This window comes from Anser brachyrhynchus (genome assembly GCF_964034855.1).
Source record: "Anser brachyrhynchus genome assembly, chromosome: 3".
NCBI lineage: Eukaryota > Metazoa > Chordata > Aves > Anseriformes > Anatidae > Anser > Anser brachyrhynchus.
The window spans coordinates 83,081,647-83,104,219 of NC_137696.1; the positions used below are offsets into that span (position 1 = coordinate 83,081,647).

General features: G+C 39.1%; 1 long non-coding RNA gene across 3 annotated transcripts in view; it reads right to left on the bottom strand.

Annotated features, from left to right (window-relative positions):
* The window catches only part of LOC308192662, a 161,898-nt gene that overhangs the window by 87,125 nt on the left and 52,200 nt on the right, over positions 1–22,573 (bottom strand). The window lies entirely within an intron of this gene.

The following is a 22,573-nucleotide window of genomic DNA, read 5'->3' on the forward strand; positions in this document are numbered from 1 at the left end:
AGTTCTAGAGTCACTTGGTTTTCACAAGGTTTTTCTACCCATATTTTGTATACTGTCAACTTGCAAAGGTGATAAGTACAGAAAATTAAAATATAAGTGGAGAAAGAATTGAAAGTATATAATAGGAAAACAACAGCATGAAAGAGATTGAGGTATGTTGAGATTATCAGTTCTCGTGATCAATGAAATCTTAAAGTAGGCCTCATAATTTTAAAAGCCTTTCAGATGCTCATTCTGTTTAAAAAAAAAAAAAAATTCTTTGTCTTATAAAAACAGACAGTTCAGAGACATTTTTATATAAAGTAGCTTGCTGAAAAAAATATTTTAAAATATTGAAAATATGTATATAAAATATAGGCTGGATCTGTCATTCTAACTCCGTAAGCACAGTCTCTCCTTGTGAGAAAGCCTCCAACATTGGTACGTCTACTTAGCAGCCACTGTGTAAAGTGTTGCAGACAGCAGCCTTATAATATTTTTAGAACAAAGAGTAGTGGACATCTCCTTTCATTATAATATACACTAACTGTTACTGTATAACCAGACTTAGGCATAATTCTGCTCCGCTCACAACAAATTCAGAGAACCAGGAGCCAGCACCACCCCCCAACACACACACCCTCCAAAAAAAAAAAAAAAAAAAAAAAGACTTCTCATTGTTTTCTTGACTTCTTCTAAAAGCAAGGAATTTAAGGAAATACACAAGTGTTTGCGCATGTGTTTATGTGTATGTGAACCTCAAAGGGGAGAAAACACTACAGGAATGGAAGATAAAAGTAGAATTGCTCGGATTTAAAAATATTCAGGCAAGAGACTGGCTGCTCTTACACTGTTGGATTACTTTCCCGTGTCCAGTATTACCCCTCACTCCTCAAAGGAGATCGAAGGACTTGCCTATTTTTCATGATGGTTAGGACCTTGAAAGACAAGTAATGGTCATTCTGCTGCAAGATCATATAACCACAAACTCTGAGAACTTGATATTTAGTTTGAGCAACACTTTCAGAGATGTGGATTTTGAAAAATGGTTATGTTCCTCCAGCTCACTATGGCATCTTTCTGTGGTAAGATAAACTTGATGTACACATATGTACGATTCATACAGAAGAAATGCCATAAGGGAGAAAAACAGGAAAAAAGGAAACATCTCCATCAAGAAGCAAATATGGGCCTGGCACAAGAAACATATCCAAACCAGCTCAGGCTCAGGTAGAGCACTATTGTGAGTCTATTTTTGCATGCCCGTTTAAATTCTGTAAGCCTCCATAAATGCAGTTATCATTACCATTGTTGCCTTATCATTCCCAGTGATTGCTCTCTTTCAGTCAAGTACAAAGGCAGGCTGAATATAAATGTTTTGTCATAAAACTGCTATTCAAACAATAAAAAGGGTTATAATAGTACTAAAAAAATCACCCCCAGGGCTGCAGCACAGACTGGTAGTATGCATATTCAGGCAGCACAAAGCAGTTCTAGTCACATACTTCTACCCACAGGACCATTCCACTGCATCTGTACTTAATATCAACATGTTGCCCAAAGTGATCCAGATATTATCAGGTAGACAAGACACACAGAACATTTTGCCATCAGATTTAATGAGAGGAAAACAGTTATATGCAGGTATTTGTATTTAATTGAGTAAATATCAACAAATTCAGCTTAAGGATTTGTCTTCAACTTTAAAAAAAAGAAAACTGCTTCAATTATGTTTTCTTCCTTTATCTGAAAATGCTTTTGTTGGTCCCAGTTCTAACCATGTAGTGCCACCCAGGGGCCAACTGCAACATGGTTCAACACTGCCATCTTGCCAAATAGTCTCAAAAAAGCATTATGCAATACTTCCCAGACTGTCTTCTCCACAGGCTTGAGTATTCTTTTTAAAATGTCCTAGAGGCTTGGCTTTCTTTTTGCAAAGACGAGAGAGGTAAGGTCAGGTCAGGCAGGGAAGGGTGAAAGAACATGTAACAAGCAAGGGACCACCAAAACAAAACAAACTAATTACTCCCATAGAGTGACAGGATGGCTATCTGATCCAAAAATAAAAAAAATGAAAGAAAATTTAAAAAAAAAAAAAAAGAAAAAAAAAGAAAAAGGAAAAGAAAAAGGAAAAGAAAAGAAAAAAGAGAAAAAGACATACAGGTAGAATTTAAAACAAAAGGTTTATCAGGACCGAAAGCCCACTGCCCTGGGTAAATGTGCTTCCTTGCAACAATAAAGACAAATAAAATACTAAAAAAGGATAAAGCAGGAGATTACAGACCTAGCTGTGGTTTGATAAATGGCACTCTACTCCACTCTGCTTATTGTGTACTTCATACCTCGCTCTTGAATATGGAAGAGAATTTTATTAAAGATTTAGCCACGGTGGTGGTGGTGACTGGCTCACAGTAATTTTCCTACAAAGTAGTTTAATCTATCACAGGGCAGACAGTGCACCTTCTTACCATGTATCATATCTGTCTATTGAGTAAGTGCTATCCAAATCCAATTTCTTTTCATTTTTGGAACCCGTGATGCATATTCAAGATACATTTTCTTTTTGTCTGTGGCCTAAATTAGGTGCTGTATAAAGTAGAAAAAAAAAAAAAAAGTAATAAAAGACTGGACTCTGGAGGCTACATTTCCTAGTGGGCTTTTTTTATTTTTTTAATTTTTTTTAAAGATTCAGCATTGTACTAATGATGCAAAACAATGGGCATGTACGGTTGTCACTATACTCACAACACTGCCTGTACACAGCCATGCCTCTGAGTCCTTGCCTCAGCATTTACAGGTGAAACTTGCGAAACCTCTGCAATGAAGTCTCTGCTCCCTTCAATATTTCAGTGCTTGTATTGTGTATTTAATTAAAACGACAATCAAAATCATTGTGCTTTATTTTATTGAATGATCTAAGATTGGACAAATTGTTGCTTTAGGTGGCCCCATATAGAGTTGAGGGATTTAAAAATTACAAAATGGATCTTTTTTGCCCAACCAAGCCTAGGATATAGCTTCTAACAATTTCTTCATCAAAATTGTAAATGTAAATCTTAACTGCATGCCTACTGATAAAAAAAAAAAAAAAAGAAAAAGAAAAAAAAAGACAAACTGAAGGAGAAATTCAAGATGTCTAAGCCAAAACTGATTGTCACATTTAAAGGACATTTTTTTGGAAACTACCATTAATAGAGAATATGAACCCTCACAGACCTCAGCATGAAACCCATCAAATGTATACACAGGCTGCACTGTGGTGGTTTTACTCAGCTGTGCAGCTGAGCTCCACTGCAACTGCTCTCTAACTCCCCCTTCTCAATGAGAAAGGGGAGTGAAAATACAATGAAAAGGTTTCAAGGGCTGAGAAAAGGACAGGGAGATCACTCAGCAATTATCATCATGGGCAAAACAGACTCAGCATAGGGAGATTAATACAATTTATTGCCTATTGCTAGCAGACCAGAGCAGCAAGAAACTCAATGCAAACTAAAAACACCTTCCCCCCCCCGCCCCATCCACCCTCTTCTACCTCATCCTCCCAAGTGGCAAAGGGGAACAGGGAATGGGGGCTGTGGTCAGTCCCTAACGCTTCGCCTACACTGCTCCCTCACGGTCCCTCTCTGCCCCTGCTCCACGTGGGGTCCCTCCCACGGGATGCCGTCCTGCCTGAACTGAGCCTGCGGGGGCTGCCCACAGGCAGAAGCTCTTCAAGAACTGCTCCCACACGGCTCCGTACCACGGGGTCCATCCATCCCCCAGGAGCAAACTGCTCCAGCACGGGTCCCCCACGGGCGGCAGCTCCCCCCAGACCCCCTGCTCCTGCGTGGGCTCCTCTCCACGGGCTGCAGCTCCGGCCCGGGGCCTGCTCCTGCGGGGGCTCTCCATGGGCCGCAGCCTCCTCCAGGCCACCTCCACCTGCTCCACCGGGGGCTCCTCCACGGGCTGCAGCGTGGAGATCTGCTCCGTGTGGGACCCATGGGCTGCAGGGGGACAGCCTGCTCCACCAGGGGCCTCTCCACAGGCCGCAGGGAAACTGCTGCTCTGTGCCTGGAGCACCTCCTGCCCTCCTTCTGCACTGACCTTGGAGTCTGCAAGGCTGGTTCTTACTCCTCTCTCAGCTGCTGTCACACAGCAGGTTTTTTGTTTGTTTTTGTGTTTTTTTTTTTCCTTAAATCTGCTCTTTCAGAGGCCCAATTAGCATTGCTCCCTGGCTTGGCTCTGGCAGCAGTGGGTCCCTTTTGGAGCCAGCTGGAGCTGGCTCTGATCTGCCATAGATTCATAAAATCATTAGGGTTGGAAAAGATTTCCAAGATCATCTGGTCCAACCACCCCCCTACTACCAATGTCACCCAGTAAACCATGTCCCTAAGCACCAAATCCAACCTTTCCTTAAACACCCCCAGGGATGGTGACTCCATCACTTCCCTGGGCAACATGAGGCAGCTGCTGGGCTCTGCTCACAGAGGCCATCCCTACATCCCCCCTGCTACCAAAGCCTTGCCACATAACCTAGTTCAAAAAGCCTTCCAGTGGCAACTAAAGGTGATTGACTTGGTCCTCTGTGGTTTGTGTCCTCTGTCTGTCAGGGTCTGATTCCATTCCCTTTGTTAAACCAGCACCCCAGACCAGTGCATGGTTCTCAAGGTGATAATCTGAATGTTTAATCTAATAACGTGTTTGAATTTACGTCTGCTATGCTTTGGGCCATTATCAGATGTTATATTTACTGTGTCAGAGAAAACAAACTTGATATATATGAGTGTTTATTTAATGACACTATCTTCCAAAAGGGCAATCTTGGAAATGTGAGAGTCTTAGCCTAGAAGAACTAGCTAGTAGCATCAAATACATTCCAGCTTTAGTTCCATGGCAATATGTTTTAAATGTTGTATCAACAATAACATTTCTTTCAATTTGATCATCTTTTTTACATATGCAATAGGCTGAAAAGGTTGCCTCTAACATTATTTTTAACTTGATATCCATGTGGTATTGGTTGTTTGCGTTTTTGTTTGTTTGTTTGTTTTCTCTTGGACTTTCTGTTTCTAACCTCTGTGTCCTTATCACTATATTTTTTTCTTAATAATTTAAGTATCACTATCCCAGTGCCTCTAGACATAGTTCTATGCAGGTCTGCACCTTCAACAATATCAGAGACTCCAAAAATGATGTCCCACCTGCGCTTTACTAATGATTTTAATTAGTCTCTGCAGAATGTGTGCATGACTAACAATTTCAGTCCATATTTCACCTTAGACCAGACTACTGAAAAAGCAAGTCAGGTTAGTATACTCTGAATTTATTGAGAGCTTATTCTCTAGTCTTAGAATAGACTAGAAGGTGCCTGCAAAGTGTTCCTTGATCAGTTCCCTGCCTCCACAAAGGCCAGACTTGCACTCAGAGATGAGATGAAAGGATTGTCAACTCTTTTATTATGGGATTTCATTCCTGGTACCATTACAGGTCATATTTTCTATCTAGCGAACAATATATACTGTTAATGTACACTTTGAATGAAAAAGTGTATGGATGAAATAAAAGGCTCGACCCTTTCATTTTCTATTTCATTTTTCCCACAGTATTAATGTTACAGACTCTCATTATTTCGTTGTTCAGTTGTAAATTACTCAATGTCCTGTTTCTTCCAAGCTGAGATGTTGAGTTGTATTTGACTGTTATGTCCACTACTGTTCTTGTGAAGGATAGTCTCTGAGGTAGTAGCACTCACATAGTGATGCCCTGTGAGAACCTGAAAACACTTTCAATGCAGCTGAAAATTGATGGAGTTCAAATAATTTTTCCTCAAATGGCAGGCTTTTTCTGGACTTTTGATGTTTATTGAGACTACATTTGTGCGCTTCTTTGGGCCTTCTTTCTGCCTACTGTCTTTTTTGCAGCACTGCAGATCCACTATCATATCCACAATACGGGGGAACTGCCTACTCTCCCTGAACTTCTTACTGGTCTTACCTTACACTTACATTGCAGAGGAAATTATTTTTGAATTTGGATTGGTCAGCACCACCTTTCCAAAGTTTTTTTGTCCTAGGTCCCAGACCTATTTGGGTTTCAGATGAAGGACTCAATTAGCTCTCCAAGCTGCAATATTTTAGTCTGCCTTTAAATAACTCCCGAATACTTTGAGTTTTGTCACTGTTTCTATGCTTAGAGAAATATTTGTTTAAAATATATATGGAATGGAATGCTCTTCAATTTTATCAAATACAACTAGTTTTCTTACCTGATTGAACTGAAAAACATCAAACGATTCTAAGCCTATCAAAAGAAATCAAACTACCTCTAAATATCTTTCTTCTGAGTTATGCATTTCTTGCAGTTACTCAGTGGAAGTGCTGCTTAAACATTATTCTGTTTCCTGCACATCTCAGAGAATTTCTAATGGGTGGTGATTTAACAACTCTCTTTTTCCATTTTTCTCACTTACTTTTGATGTTTTATCTCATTTTACCTGTGGTCTTACATTTTCTCAAGGAATCATTCTGATCTATGTAATTGAACAAAGAAACCTGTATTCTTAGTATCCAAGTTGCATTTGCTCTTCACTATGTACAAATAGGTACTTACCGAGTACAATTGTACTTGGGCAATGGCTGTTCACAGCTACAGCTTCCCACACATGGGACCAAAAACTTGTAGATGGTAGAAGAGACAAGATAACCAATAAAAGACCTTACACAGTCATTGACCGAAAGCGTACCATCCAGGTAGGAAACAAGGTAAGTAAAGGTGAGCAGAACTGAACTTAAAGGTCTACTTAGTAGAAAATTAATAGCACCAAGAAAGAAGGCTCCCCAGCTTCTATGCCAGAAGGAGAAACCTTACTAAAGTATGATGCTAATGCCTGGATGAGAACATCGCACATTTAAAGAGGAAGATATTTTGAACAAGAAGATACTTAAGATAAGAATCAAATAAATGGCATCTTACTTTCACAGTAAATAGTCTGGACCATGTAATTACATAGATGAAAAAGGAAACTGTGGAGAGAATGTCTGCAGGACCACTTGAGACCAATCCCAAAGTTTTGAAAATCTGTCAGTTTGGATACAAGAAAAATCCAGTCTTAAATGATGAAGAGATGCCAGCTTAGATATCCATGAAAATAGCTTGCTGTAGGAATAGAATTGTAGGAATGTTACAAATCAGAAACAAGTAGAGAAAGAAGAGAAGGGAAAAAAAAAAAAGTGAGATATCTGTTAGGCTTAGTCATCATCATGTTCAGTGTGTACTGCAGTCATAAAAACTTGGGAAGATATCTGATCAGAAAAACAGGGACTAAACAGAAAAATTAGAAATCAATAGTATAGTGAAGAAAAGTCTTACTGTAGTTTAGAGTAGATTGCAAACAATGATCAGAAAAAAATGATTCAGCTGTACTAGCAATAGAATGAACTTTCACATTTAGTCAGGAATACAATAAGTAATATGCACCTGCTTTGTTATCAAATACCTTCTTTGATGAATTATAATTGAATCAATATCATTCCTGAGAAAAATAAAAACTATGCCTTTCTTTTAATTTCATACAGAGGTTGGTCTTTTTCTGCAAAGATTTGTATAAGTTTTTGATTTTAATTTGCAATAATAACTGAGCAGTAAAGCAGCTATTGCGCACACACAGACCCCTGGCTGTTTATACCTTTACTGGTTTAAGAAAAAAATTTGCTTTAGCCAGACTGTGGACTAATTCCTAAGGCTAGATCATTTTTTGACAAAAACAGGATGAACATCCTAGAACATTATTTCAGGTTGATTGTGATATTTTAGCAGACAGAAAATAATACTAAGAATCTGTTTCTGCAGCCTTTGAGATAACAAAAACCACCTATTTTAGACACCTAGTTTAACAATTAAATATTTTTAAATTTCAGTTCATTTGGGGAGTTTTTTATTATAGATTATTTAGAGCCTCTCTTTCCTCTCTCTTTTAAACCACCATATGGGTTTAGATCCTAACTCTTAACTAGAGGAATATACACTCCTCTTATTTTCAGTAACTGGATCTTTTAGAGTAAGTTACATTACTTCTTACCTTACAGAAAGCAATATGAATTAGAGCAATAAGAAACTGCTGCAGCAAGAGTTTAAAAGCGAGTAAGTCTTAAGATGAAGGAATCTCAATATTATACATCAGCAATCAAAAATGACATAAAATTATTACCTTAAATCTAGAAATAACCATTAAACTTCAGTTCAAATTTCAAATTAAATTTACAACATCTAAATGTACTGAAATAACAGACATATAGATAACATTTCAAAGTAAACTCGTCTTTGTCATGGCATGCATTGATAATACAGTCATGTGAAATATGTATTACAACCTCAAAGAAGGTTAAGCTGATTTGACTATTTCAAAAAGTGTTTACAGCCAACAGACCAAACTGTTTAATTCTCCTAAATTAGCAGCTCTCTTGAAATCTATGAAGCATCATTGGTACTCTACATGGCCTCTACCTGAGAAACTGGCCAAAGAATTATTTTCTAAGTAAAAAATGACTCTTTTAACTCTTTTTGATTAATAGGAAATATTTGACAATGTCTTTTAAAATATAAATCTATATTTATTTTCCCACTGAAAGCAAAAAAACATCTGACAGTAGGTATTTGATTTTGGTACAAGGATCAGCAGATATGTCAGGTATGTCCAGATAACTGGCATCATACTGTCTTTTCCCTTCTCAGCTACTTCTGTTGTCAAGATTTATATCCTGTGTATGCCCATAGCAAGCACATACTTCTCTAGTACCTCTGCAGGATTCCATCCTCAGTCTGGACCAGAAACACAGAGGAAGCCATAAAAGACATTCAGGGTGTGACAGCTGAGAAGAGCATGCTGCATTGAGGTAGGGCCGGTCCACACTGCTCTCTGACCTGGATACCTTAAACTTTCAGTGAATGCTCGGAGTGTTCAGTAACCAAAGGCTCAATGTAATTAAAGTAGTGAAAAACAGTCATTAAACAGCCCATACACTCAAATGATATCCAAACACTATTTATAATGCACATATTTGGTCCCTCTGTGGTTGACACAGAAGTTGGACTCTTCACCATTTGATTGAGTGAAATCACAGAATCACAGAATCACAGAATCGTCTAGGTTGGAAGAGACCTCCAAGATCACCTAGTCCAACCTCTGACCTAACACTAACAAGTCCTCCACTAACCATATCACTAAGGGCTACATCTAAACGTCTTTTAAAGACCTCCAGGGATGGTGACTCAGCCACCTCCCTGGGCAGCCCATTCCAATGCCTAACAACCCTTTCGGTAACGAAGTTCTTCCTAACATCCAACCTAAACCTCCCCTGGCGCAACTTTAGCCCATTCCCCCTCGTCCTGTCACCAGGCACGTGGGAGAATAGACCAACCCCCACCCCTCTACAGCCTCCTTTAAGGTACCTATAGACAGCGATGAGGTCTCCCCTGAGCCTCCTCTTCTCCAGGCTGAACAAGCCCAGCTCCCTCAGCCACTCCTCGTAAGACTTGTTCTCCAGACCCCTCACCAGCTTCGTTGCCCTTCTCTGGACTCTCTCAAGCACCTCCATGTCCTTCTTGTAGCAAGGGGCCCAAAACTGAACAAAGTACTCGAGATGCGGCCTCACCAGAGCCGAGTACAGGGGGACAATCACCTCCCTAGCCCTGCTGGCCACACTGCTAGGATGCAGGATGCTAGGATGTTAGGATGCTAGGATGAAAGCTAGGATGGAATTTTAAAAGACAAATATGCTGATGTTACTTAGACTCTTCAGAGTTTTTTGAGAATTTTTGACATATTTTCTTGTCCTACAAGGAAATATCATTCAGTTACTCACATAGGTTCAGCGGTCACAGTTATATACATAATAAACAAACCCATGCTTTTTTTTTTTTTTTTGAAAAAACTAATAAAATCTAGGAGTTGTTCACAGATACAGGAAGGTTGTTCTGTCCTCCTTGAGCTCATTAAAAAAGTGAATAAGCAAATTACGTCTTCTGCCTATATATGTATTCAATATCAGCTTTATCTAGAAACAGCGTGGTTTCATTAGTATCTGTCACAATGTAAGTACTATATTAGAAATGGCTTGAAGCCAATATCACAGGTACAACAGTCCCAAACCCTGGGAAAGGCCAGATACATACTCCGCAACACAGAGCACCTTAATGTATTATGAATGATGATGTTTGTTAGAAAAAAAATATTTTCACTTTTTGTGTCATCTATCTAGGCCATTTTCATATAACCCATTGCTAACAATGTATTTTGCTAGGTTAAATTACTGAAGACATAATGATATTCAGAAAGTTAAAAAAAAAAAATCACTGAATTATATTATTGTTCAATATAAATATTTGCCCAGAAGTGTTTCTCTAATCAATATTTAAAGTCAGTCAAGGAAGTTTAATAGCTAAATCTTGCTCTCATTACATGTCATCATCCTTTATCAGATATCTTCTGAAGCTATAGACCCCTCAGAGGTCAGGAGAAAGCAAACAATTAATTTCACAAAATTTTCATGAGAAAAAAAAAAAACTCTTGAAAAAAATAAAACTGGTTTAACATTTTCATGCAGTCAGGATGGCACTAATATAATGCAATAATTTTTTAATAATGAAATATGCTTTAATCCTATTATATGTTTCAGAAATAATTATATCCTGTCAAAACACCAAAGAAAATGAAAATACAAATGGTTCACAAACAAAAATAATTGTAAATCATGAGCCGCATATGGATATATCTGTTTAGGACGAAGACTGTAATTAAAGAGCATGCGTATGTACGTGCACATGCGCGCTCATGCACGTATTGTTGTGGTGCCTACCAGAACTGACTCCTGAGTTGCTGTCTGCTATTTCTGGTAATTGTGAGAACGCTATGCTGAAATCCAAGTTAAATCTGAATTTCCACTACAATTTTCAGTATTTGGACGAATAAAAATGTATTGATATTTTCTGTCAGTTATGAAGATACCTCTTATTTTGTAAAAAGTACTAACAAACCCTCTCATAAGACGGAGATACTGAACCTGTTTGTAGCATGAGTCACAGATGAGAATGAGAATTGAAGAACTGGATGATAAACACTTAAAGTACTAAATCTAGCCTCTTAACAATGACTGCTCTAACAAGGGAAAGCAAAGCACTACATGCTACCCTAGACATTACCCTAAAGATCTCTGCCCCAAACGGTTTACTATGAAAGTATGAGACCAACACAAAACTTAAGTACCAACAGAAAGCCAAGGAAACAATGCTATCAATGCCATAGTGTGGTGGTTTCACACCAGTAGGTAGCTAAGCTCCACCACACAGCTCTTCCATTCGCCATCCTCAATAGGACAGGGAGAGAAAATACAATTAAAAAAGCTTGTAGGCTGAGATAAGACCAGGGAGATCACTTACCAATTACCATCATTGACAAAACACACTCAGCATAAGGGAGATTAGTGTAATTTATTGCCAACTACTAACAGACTAGAGCAGTGAGAACTAGAAGAAAACTAAAACCACCTTCCCACATCCACCCTCTCATAAATCCTCCCCCCGAGCAGTGCAGGGGAATGGGGAATGGGGGCTGCAGTCAGTCCCTAACACTTCGCCTCCACCTCTCCCTCACAGTCACCCCCTGCCCCTGCTCCACGCGGGGTCCCTCCCACGGGATGCCGTCCTGCCTGAACTGAGCCTGCGGGGGCTGCCCACAGGCAGCAGCTCCCCAAGATCTGCTCCCACACGGCTCCGTACCACGGGGTCCATCCCCCAGGAGCAAACTGCTCCAGCACGGGTCCCCCACGGGCGGCAGCTCCCCCCAGACCCCCTGCTCCTGCGTGGGCTCCTCTCCACGGGCTGCAGCTCCGGCCCGGGGCCTGCTCCTGCGGGGGCTCTCCATGGGCCGCAGCCTCCTCCAGGCCACATCCACCTGCTCCACCGGGGGCTCCTCCACGGGCTGCAGCGTGGAGATCTGCTCCGTGTGGGACCCATGGGCTGCAGGGGGACAGCCTGCTCCACCAGGGGCCTCTCCACAGGCCGCAGGGGAACTTCTGCTGCGTGCCTGGAGCACCTCCTGCCCTCCTGCTGCACTGACCTTGGGGGCTGCAGGGCTGGTGCTCACTCCTCTCTCCCAGCTGCTCTGGCACAGCATTTTTGTTTCCTTTCTTCAATCTGCTCTCCCAGAGGTCCAACCAGCATCACTCCCTGGCTTAGCTCTGGCCAGCAGCAGGTCCCTTTGGAGCTGTCTGGAGCTGGCTCTGCTCTGACCTGGGGCAGCTGCTGGGCTCTGCTCACAGAGGCCACCCTTGCAGCCTCCATGCTACCAAAACATTGCCCAATACAGTCAGTACTCTCCAAATACCAGCTGTATATTTATTATGCCAGAGTTATTAACTACAAATTATACTATAAATGTGCAATGTTTAGGCTCAGATTCTGAAAGTTGCTTGGAGGTATGGATGCCTAATTTCCTTAGGAACTCTGTATCCAAATCAACTTTTCTAGGCACCTTTAAATAAATCAGTTGAATTTCTAGGTAAAGCAGAAATATTTTTGAACCCATCTAAATGCACAGTCTGTGATTCACTTCACTCATTAGTAGATGAAGATGATGATTATAACTTTTTTTTTTAATTCAATCCAAAAACATTACCTCTGAAAAGCTTAAATTTGTCTTTTTAAAATGTTTAGTACTTTAGAGTTTTAGTTAATGTGATTTTTTTTATGTAAAGCTTGATCTGCTGCGGTGAATTATCAAAGATGACACAGACCTCTCAGATCAGCAAAAATCAAATGAGCCTTTGCAGTCTCAAGGGCCTTTTGTTGTGAAACTGGAAAAACACATTGGCACACAGGTACACTTACTCCGTGGCTTTCTCTGCTATCATACTTGTGCTTTGGATGATTACATAAGTAGTGACAAGCTTAACACAAAGATGAGACTATTGAGAGTCAGGAAAATAGAATAATTGGGAAAAAAAAATCTAAACCAAAACTAAATGCAAGAGAAACAACTATCTGGCATCAATACAGAGAATTTTATTAATGTGCTCTGCTCTTTGCACTGATAAATCATGGCAACTCTGGTTTAGGAAAGCATTTTAAGAAAATCTTTCAAGAATCTTTAAGTAAATTTTTCCATGGAAGTTAGATGATGTTGAAGTGAGACCTCTAGACTGGAAAACCTGGAAGGACTTCTGCTAACTACAGCTCATTTTGACTGTTAAGAGACATGTAACCTGAATGTAGCAGTTTTTACCTATGCTCTAGTATAACGATGCACAAATTCATTCCTACCTATGATGTAGGTAGGAATGCTCCCATAGAATGGGCTTTGCAAACCTGGATTCAATTCCCTGCTAGTTTGCTTTATGGCCAACATTGACCTCACTATTTAATTTTCTTTTGCCTAAATTCTTCTCTGGTAATGGAGATAATACTTTCTTGTTCATATACTTCTGTACGTCATTACCTTGAAGGCTGGAAGAACCAAAGGACTATGAGAGTGTGTCTCACAAAGGTACAGATATAATGGCGTAGTTCAGTCAGAGCTTTAACCTTGTTAAAGAGGATCCCTGTTCTGTTTTGGACTATAGATAAAGGTGAATATTGAACTTAACTATCATGAAACAAGTATTTTTAACCTTTTCAAGCTAACACCACTTACAATTATTTAAGTTTGCACATCACAAATAATAGTCGTGTTTTTGCTGTTATTCAGCTTGGCTTTTGATGATTTTTATTTTGTATTTTTTTTGGTCAGACCACAGATGTCAAAACACCAAAATAAGTTCAGCTATCTGAAACTGGGATGTAAGGCACAGGGAATAAGAGATTACACAGAGATCATATTTTGTAATACACCAAATAATTTTCCCTGTATTTTTTACAGCACTGTGCAATTACTGCATCTCACTACCTACTCCTTTGGCATAGGCTGGAAGGTGCTAATATTTAAGTGCTATAAAAGTATAAATATACTAATAATGCCAAGAACAAAGGCGGGAGAAGAAAGGTAAACCTGCCTTTCCAGCACTGTTTTTAAATCTAGATAAAATTCCAGAATCTCACTCAGCAGACAGAGACCCCTATAGTGAAAGCGCCATGTGGGACAAACCACTGAGAAACTACAAGTTGCAGAGGGACAAAAAGGTATCCCTTTGGCCTCAGACTATTAATTAGCAACTAGCAAAGCTGTACCACAGAGTCACTGCTCCAACATTCCTCCTCCAGAGGTTGCTGCTTGTCTGCCTCATTATCATCTGGATGGAAAACAACACTCTTTCCTGGGAGTTCTCTGCAACAGTCTTATTGATTAAGTTCCCACAGTGTTAAATCATTCTGTAGCTTTCACTCCATTCTGCCTACCTTCCCACCCCTGAATAATAAAAGCTTCAGTGGATTTATGGGGGTGGTGCAGCAGATGAGGAGTATTTGATAAATACCACAGCATAATACAGTTTCTATTTATGCAATGCCCTTAGCTTCAGAACATCGCACATTCCAAGACAGTATTTAAAAAAGCAAAATTAAACTAATCTGACTTTGTTCTTGCATGTATACTTCTGTTACCCTTAGGAATCTGCCAAACACATCCAAATGTGTCCTTTCCTGGCTGTAGTGAATTTGAAATAATGGGAAAAAAACTATCAAGGCAACGATGGCTCCCTTTTCATCATCCTTCAAGTTGGAGTTAACCAACAAGCTCAAAATAACTTTGTTATACACTCCCCCCCAACCCCAGTCATACATCTGGGCTATGCAAATCTGTGTAACAAAAAACAGAAAACTAGTATGAAATTTAAATTTTGATTACAAATAAAAATTATTTTTCTCTCATTGTGAAAGAACCTATTCAAAATCGTAGATTCTTGTGTCACTGAAACAACAATAAAGACTTAGGCTAGAGATGACTATAGGCTTGGCCATGTTATTTTGGGACTGGGGGAAGTGTGGATTTTTTTTTGAACTGGTCATGCATTAAGGAGACACTAAGCATGTGTTAAGTTTCCTTAGAGGGCCATGGCAAGGGAAGATGTAGCTTATCCAAATGGACTCCGAGGGGAAAGTGGGCTGACAAAGAAACCTCAGGAAAAGTGTTCTGAAAGTCTAAATCTAATTATTATTAGCCATTAAAAAAAAAAAAAAAAGACAAAGAAAAAAAAGGTTGAAAATGACAGAAACCACCACTTTAGAAAAGACCAAGGTAAATATGGAGACACACTCCTTTCCTCAGGTATAGCATGGGACATTAAAACAATAGAATGTTTGTGTAATGTGCTTGCATAGCCAGCTAATACAAAGAAATCAGTGACTTATCCATGGTGCTCCTTAAGATATCAACGAACTCTTCACAAGAGATCCACAATAGTGTTGACCCACTCAGTTGCCTGTGTATGGTCTAGACAATGTCCTCCTCAGCAATATTCACCAGACTATTCACCAGAGTCTCTGAATTGGAGAGATGGATTTGAAGGGTAGACTATTCAGTGGATGAGAAAATGAGTTCAATTTAAAAAATGGAAATCAGAAATCACTGATACGGTCTAAACACAATGAAACCTGTGGCAGGAACATGTGTGTTATTTCTAATATCCCAGCTTATTTGGTTTTACTTTGATTATTTGACAATTTTGATTATTTTGAATTCTATTCCTTTTGTTGTTGTAGTTGTTTTGTCCTCAACATTGTTTCTATTCTGCACACTTAATCAGTCAATAAGCTTTTTCCTAAATACAGAGCTTTACATCTTGTATGCATCTTGGTACTGTCCCACTGATTTTAGTCCAGAAGTTCACAGAGTAAATTGCTAAATAGAATTAGCAAATGGAGAACTTTGGTTATTAATTTAGCTTCAAATAAATTAAAAAAAAAAAAAGAGGTAAGCTCTCAACTTCTTGGTGCTAAACATATATATGCCTTCTTTATTATAAAATGCCTTCCTAATTTACAAAAAGTAGTTCAAGTTTATCCATTGGAAATATTTCAAATATTTTGAGTCACTTCTTTGCTATGTATATAATATAACAAAGCATATTCACACCCATCAGCCATTTGTAAGTTCTTTATTATATGAAGTAATATTACTGGTAAAACAATTCTCAAAACCATAGCTTTAACAGCGATGAAATATTTTCTTGATGAGTATATCTTTTTCTACTTCAAGTGCTCTCAAAGAGGCAAGATCTCTGGATAAGAAACTATACATCAGTATATATTTGCCCTGGGAATTATAATAAGGTTCAGCAGAAAGTTCTGTAGCCCTGTCTGGAGGTTTCAGCTGAACGTAATTACAACTTTTAGTAAAAGATTGAATTTACCAAGGGACTATACAATAATTAAGATATGAAAAAAGGCCGTAATGAAAAAAAATACAGTTTCTAGGATTCTATTCCAGGAATAAACATGGAAATGAAATCTTTCTCTTACCCTGAAGAGTTGAACATAAAATTTAACATATTTGACCATTATATTTTCTTAAATAATGTTCCCCTAGTTCTCACATAAATAAAACAGGAAGTGTAAAAAACACATTTTCAAATAGCAAGCGTCATGGGTTGATATTCATCCCATGTGATTTTATCCATCCCAAAGTTAAATATTGAGTCTAAGCTATTTCTAAGACCTAGAACAGTCACTGGAGAGAAATACACCAGTATTTGAAGAATTGCTTCTAGAGTTTTTATGCTGTCCATGGAATATGGCCGTGATCTGTTACAAACAAGTTGTTTTCTTCTTCTCTCTCATTTTCTGGAGGAGTTATATATGCAAAGATAATTTGGGTTTGGGTTGGGTTGTCTTTTTTTTCTTTGTTATTTGCTTGCTTTATTTAAATTTTGATGTGCTTTTCCACTGGAGTCAGTGAGATGGATTGCCCTCTGACGATGCCTCTCTTTCTCTCCATTGCCTGCCTGCATGGCTTAGATAAAATGCTTACATTTGTATAAGTCACTTTTGGTTACTCTGTGTAACTAAAATGCAGTAAATCTAACTCATTGACAGGTTTCAAAATGCAGCAGCTTCTTTAATTCAAATATTTCATATCATCAAATGATGATAAACAATGAGTAGAGTGCAACAGTTGCAAATGACCACCTAGCTGAATGGTCACTGCAAAATGTACAGTTACAAATACAGTTGCTTATACAGTCTAATGCAAGTATACAGGTAACTGGGAGCAAAGAATGAAGATTTTTCTTCAAAAAATAGTATTACAGAAAATTATAAATATCTGTCTCTGTACAATTTCTTCATGCCGTGTTGTGGCATTAACAGTTAAGGAAATTGCCATATACCAAGGAACAGAAGCAAAGAATAGTCTTTCCCTATGTAACATTTTGGTGAGACCACTCCTACAACACTTATTCACACTACAAAGAATGTGTGAAGAGAAAACTCAGAAGAGAGCTATATAAGTGATTCAAGATTTAAAAAAAAAAAAAAAAAAAGCCAAAAATATGGGACTGAAGGTGCTCCAACTAGCATATCAAAAGGAAGGTCAAAAGTGTAGGTATTTACAAATGAAAAAAAAAATACTGAGAAAACTTAAAATATACTTCTTAAAAACACTGACAGACCCTTTTTCATGCATGGGAGTGGAAATGAATTTTTCATCTGTGATCAGACAGGGCAGACGTGAAAATTTTAGGGAAAGGAAAATTATAAGTGGTACGATGCATGTGCCCTCCTGTGGGAATCTAAAACTTAGATCAAGTTTAGGCTCTCTTTAGAGTTAATGAGCAGAACCAAATACCTTTACAGAATAATTTGCCTCATCATAAACAGATGCCTAAAATTATGTGGAATGCACCTGGCCATAGGTTAGCAAATGGGACTCCAATCTACAAGAAGGAAAGGAAGGAAGATCCAAGGAATTACAGGCCTGTCAGTCTACCTCAGTACCAGGCAAGGGTATGGATCAGGTCATCTAGAATATCATCATACAGCACGTATGTGACAATCAGGTGATCAGAACCAGTCAGTGTGGGTTTATGAAAGGTGGAACTTGCCTGACTAATGTGATCTCCTTCAATATGACCACCTTACTAAATGAGGGAAAGGCTGTGGACTTTGTTTTACCTGGATTTTAGTAAAGTGTTTGACACTGTTTCCCACAGCATTCTCCTGGAGAATTTGGCTGCATATGGCTTGGACAGGTGTACAGTTTGCTGGGTGAAGAACTGACTGGATGGCCAGGCTCAGAGTCATAGTGAATGGCGTTCAGTCCAGTTGCTGGCCCATCACCAGTGGCATTCCCCAGGGCTCAGTAGTGGGGCCAGTTTTGGGGCCAATTAATGTTTTTATCAACAATCTTGATGAGGGGATTGAGTGCACCCTCAGTAAGTTCGCAGACTATGCCAGGTCAGGTGGTAGAGTCCATCTGCAGGAAGGCTTTGCAGAGGGATCTGAGTAGGCCAAGTCCAATCGAGTGACATTCGATAAGGGTAGGTGCTGGGGTCCTGCACTTAGGTCATTAACAACCCATGCAGCAATACAGCTTAGGGGAAGAGTGGCTGGAAAGTTGCCCAGCAGAAAAGGACTTGGGGTTGCTAGTCTACAGCCAGCTGAACGTGAGCCATCAGTGTGCCCAGGTGGCCAAGAAGGTCAATAGCAACCTGGCCTGCCTCAGAAATAGCATGGCCAGCAGGACTAGGGAAGAGATTGTCCCCTTGTACGTGGCACTGATAAGACCACACCTCAAATATTGTGTTCAGTTTTTGGCCCCTCACTACAAGACTATTGAGCTGCTTGAGTGTGTGCAGAGAAGAGCAATGAAGCTGGTGAAGGGACTAGAAAACAAGAGTTATGAGGAGCAGCTGAGAGAATTGTGATTGTTTAGTCTGGAGAAGAGGAAACTGAAGGGAGACCTCGTTGCCCTCTACAAATGAAAGGAGGCTACAGCAAGGAGGGTGTCAATCGCTTTACTCAGGTGACAAGTGACAGGACATAAGGAAATGGCCTGAAGTTGTGCCAGGGAAGGTTTAGGTTGGATATCAGGAAGAATTTCTTCACAAAGAGGGTGGTCAGGCATTGGAGCAGACTGCCTGGGGAAGTGGTGGAACTTCCCCATGCCTGGAAGTATTTAAGAGACATCAATGTGGCACTAAGGGACACGGGTTAGTGATGGGACTCATTAGGTCAGGTTGGTTTGGACTTGGTGATCCTGAAGGTCTTTTCCAACCTAGATGATTCTAGGATTCAACACCTTTTTCTCTCACATTCTAGTGAGAGGTGCAAAGATGACTAGGTCAGACTGAGATAACTATGCTTTATATGTCTACAGCTAGGTGAGACGCAACTCAGCCTGTGTTACTTTCTACAGTCAGGTTGTCTTTCAGGAGCTGTACTGTTATCACAGAAAAATGATAATCTGTATTTTTCTTTCTCTTGGGGAGGAAACCTTATCCACTTGCCTGAGTGTGAGAGTGTAGAGAGAAAAGAAGAGGGAATATTTCAGTAGCTTAGGGCACTAGTGCATAATCACGAGATTTTTCATTCCAGCTTTCAACTTGAAATTACAGATCTAACTTCCATTTGTGACTGCTATGACTGTACTGAGATTAGCATTTACCATATCACTCTCTACAGCTGGTATCAGTGAAAATATTTATGCACACAGTGAGAGGAGAAAAGTATCTGCCAAAACCTGTGGGTGCCACTAAAAACAACATTTCTTTCAGATCTGTGTTTTTGTACAATGCACAGCACAATGGTACCCTGCTTACAGTTAGAAATACCAGGCACTGCCATAATCCACATAATAAATTAAAAATAATTATTTCTCTGTTGTAATAATGATATCCAGAGAAAATTAGGTACTATAAGCGCAAGAGAGCATCAGTCATACCACATGACTGAGGTGAGAAACGTTGAGTTTCTAACAAAGCCCCCCGTAACCAGATGTGGCCATAAAGTCTAGTCTTAACTTTAAGCTCGCCTTGGATTTTTGGTACACAGATATAGCGCACATGAAAATAAAACTAAGTAAAATATGAACATGAAGAGCTCCCTTAGGCTTAGCCTATGGATAGTAAAACAGTTTAGAGTTTCAAACACTATGATGATAGCAATCATTCTTAGATACTTTTTATTCACTGATAGATGATGGGGTGGTACCAGAGCCAGATAACTAAAAACCAGATGGATTGTAAAGTCTGTGCCAAGTCTTCTCAATATAAATTGCTGAACGAACTGTTCTTTCTTACCAACATTTGGCATAGAATATACTTGTGGGTTTTGTTGTGTTTTTTTTTTTTCTTTTTTTAATTGCCATTGCTACAAACCATAGAAAGGTTTGTGTGACGGTGATGGAATGCTGACCTCGCTGAAGAAAGACCAGTTTTACCTTAGTTAATGAGTAATAGTTGCCATTTTCTGTAATTCTTCCCCCCTTTACTGTCACAAATGGTCTTATGATAATAATCATAGTATATAATCTGACACAAGTGCTCTTAAAGAAATTTCTAGTAAAGGACTGCAGCCTCTGTGGGAGGTAACTGTCGGAATTATCTTAAACCACTACCTGTCTTCCACTACAATAGAAAAGGCCTTTAATCGAAATAATCCTTTTTCAAACGAGCAACTTTTTTTTTCCCTCTGCAATTCACTCATCTTAAAAAGAGCACTATAGCTTTTGTGCATAACTTAATTCATTCTTCAAGACAAGTACAAAATTTGTCACTGACATTTAGCGCCAGCCGTAGGCAATGGATAAAATGAACTAGTTAGCAATTTAACCTGTAAAAAAAACAGAGTGGGATGAACAATTTTCTGCCATCAAAGCAAATGGCTAACATTTAGCAAGATTTTATTTTTATTTTTCAGCCCATCCCATCCTCAAGAATAAAGAAGTCAGGCTAACATTTTTTCTGGGTCCTAAATCTTCCTCTCAGCCTATTTCTTTAATGGTTTAAAGTAAATGACTATCCAGAGGATAATTAGGCACTGTGCTGTCGCATCGTGTCAGGTCACAGCTGGATTTAGTCAGCATTAACCTTTGGGGAGAATTGGAATATCAGTATCATTTAAAATTAAAGACGTGTAAGCAGGCATTTCTGGAGATGTTAGAAAAGTAATTGTCTGTAAATTGTTTGACCTTGAGATTTAATTGCATGCACAACACACATTCTAGCAAGAACCCTGGACTGTGTTCATTCTCTTGCACCTCCGTACCTCTCACTTTGCAGAAGCCATTAAGCTACCTGTGGATTTTTCTGTAAAATATTAAAGATTGTTTTATACTGAGAACTAATGCTTTTAAGTGAGACCTCTTACAAACAAAACTGTTAAATAGCTGTAGTGTAGACCTCACCTATTTGAATTTCTGCCCTTTTATACACTTGGAAATGTTTATATATACATAGAAAATACTCCCATTAAAGAGCTATGCTTAATTTTTATTCCTTTTTTTTTTTTTCTAACAAGTTTGCATATTATGCCTTATTCCCTTTTTCCCTAATGAGACAGCTTATGCTTTCAAAGTCCCTCAAGCTAGGCAAATCTCTCCACTGCTTCCACTGTTAATAATGAAACTTCATAATTATACAAATCCAAGGTGGCCAATCAGCTTCTAAAGCTGAGCCTTCGGGTACCTCATGCATTATTTATGTGGTACTCGGGCCTGTGAACTCACTTGCTTATATTAGAAGCCTAATTAATATTTAATCACACGTAGAGAGGGCACAAAGAGCTGTGCTAGTCCCCAAAAGAAGTGCAAGTGAAAGTGTACACAGGTGCTTGTTTGCCTGTGTCTATGTGGTTGCTATAATACACACGCTCACACAAGCTCATTAGAAACACTTGTCTCAGATGGGGACATACGCAAGTCTTTGAAGATGTTAACATATATCAATAAAGACATATATGGTTTTGCTCCTGACTGTGAAACAGCTTTCTCAGGTGATGATGAAACCACTTTGAGACTCCAGGAAGATTACAGTATACGAAACCCAATGTCAAGGAAAGCAGTTTAGGCTTCTTGGCTCAGGAATTACTTTCTAAATTACTACAGACAGAACCCTGGGGCCAGATTCTCCATTCATGTTGGCACTGATGCGAAGATGCGAAGTTCTTGCTTTTATGATAGTCCATGAGAAAAAAGCACCCTCCATGTACCCTGACTTTTGAGGTACGTGTCATAACCATCTCTTCCCCGACTTGGGGATGTTGGATAATCCCACTTGTTAGCTTGCAAGAGGAATACATTTCTTGAAACAACAATTTTTGATGATGATGATTTAAGTTCTATACACAGACTCTGACAGCATGAAAACCTTTTTGATGGGAAGGAAGAGATATCCGTATCTAGAAAACACTGAGTATACCAGTCAAAGCAGTAAGAAAATGCACAGTCTGATTATTATAAATTCCACTTAGCACAAGGTAGCTTAAAATTATTAAACGTTTCATTTCATCACACTGATGAAACTACTAGTTACTTCAACTAGCATTTCCAAAGAAACCATTAACTTAATATTTCTGAGTTACCATCCACTCAGACCGCTGAAATCTTTCCCTACGTTTGTGCTATTACTTTTAAGGTAGTCAACTGAGGACTTAATCTGAACTTCCTCTTTAAAACATATTGTTTTATTTCTAT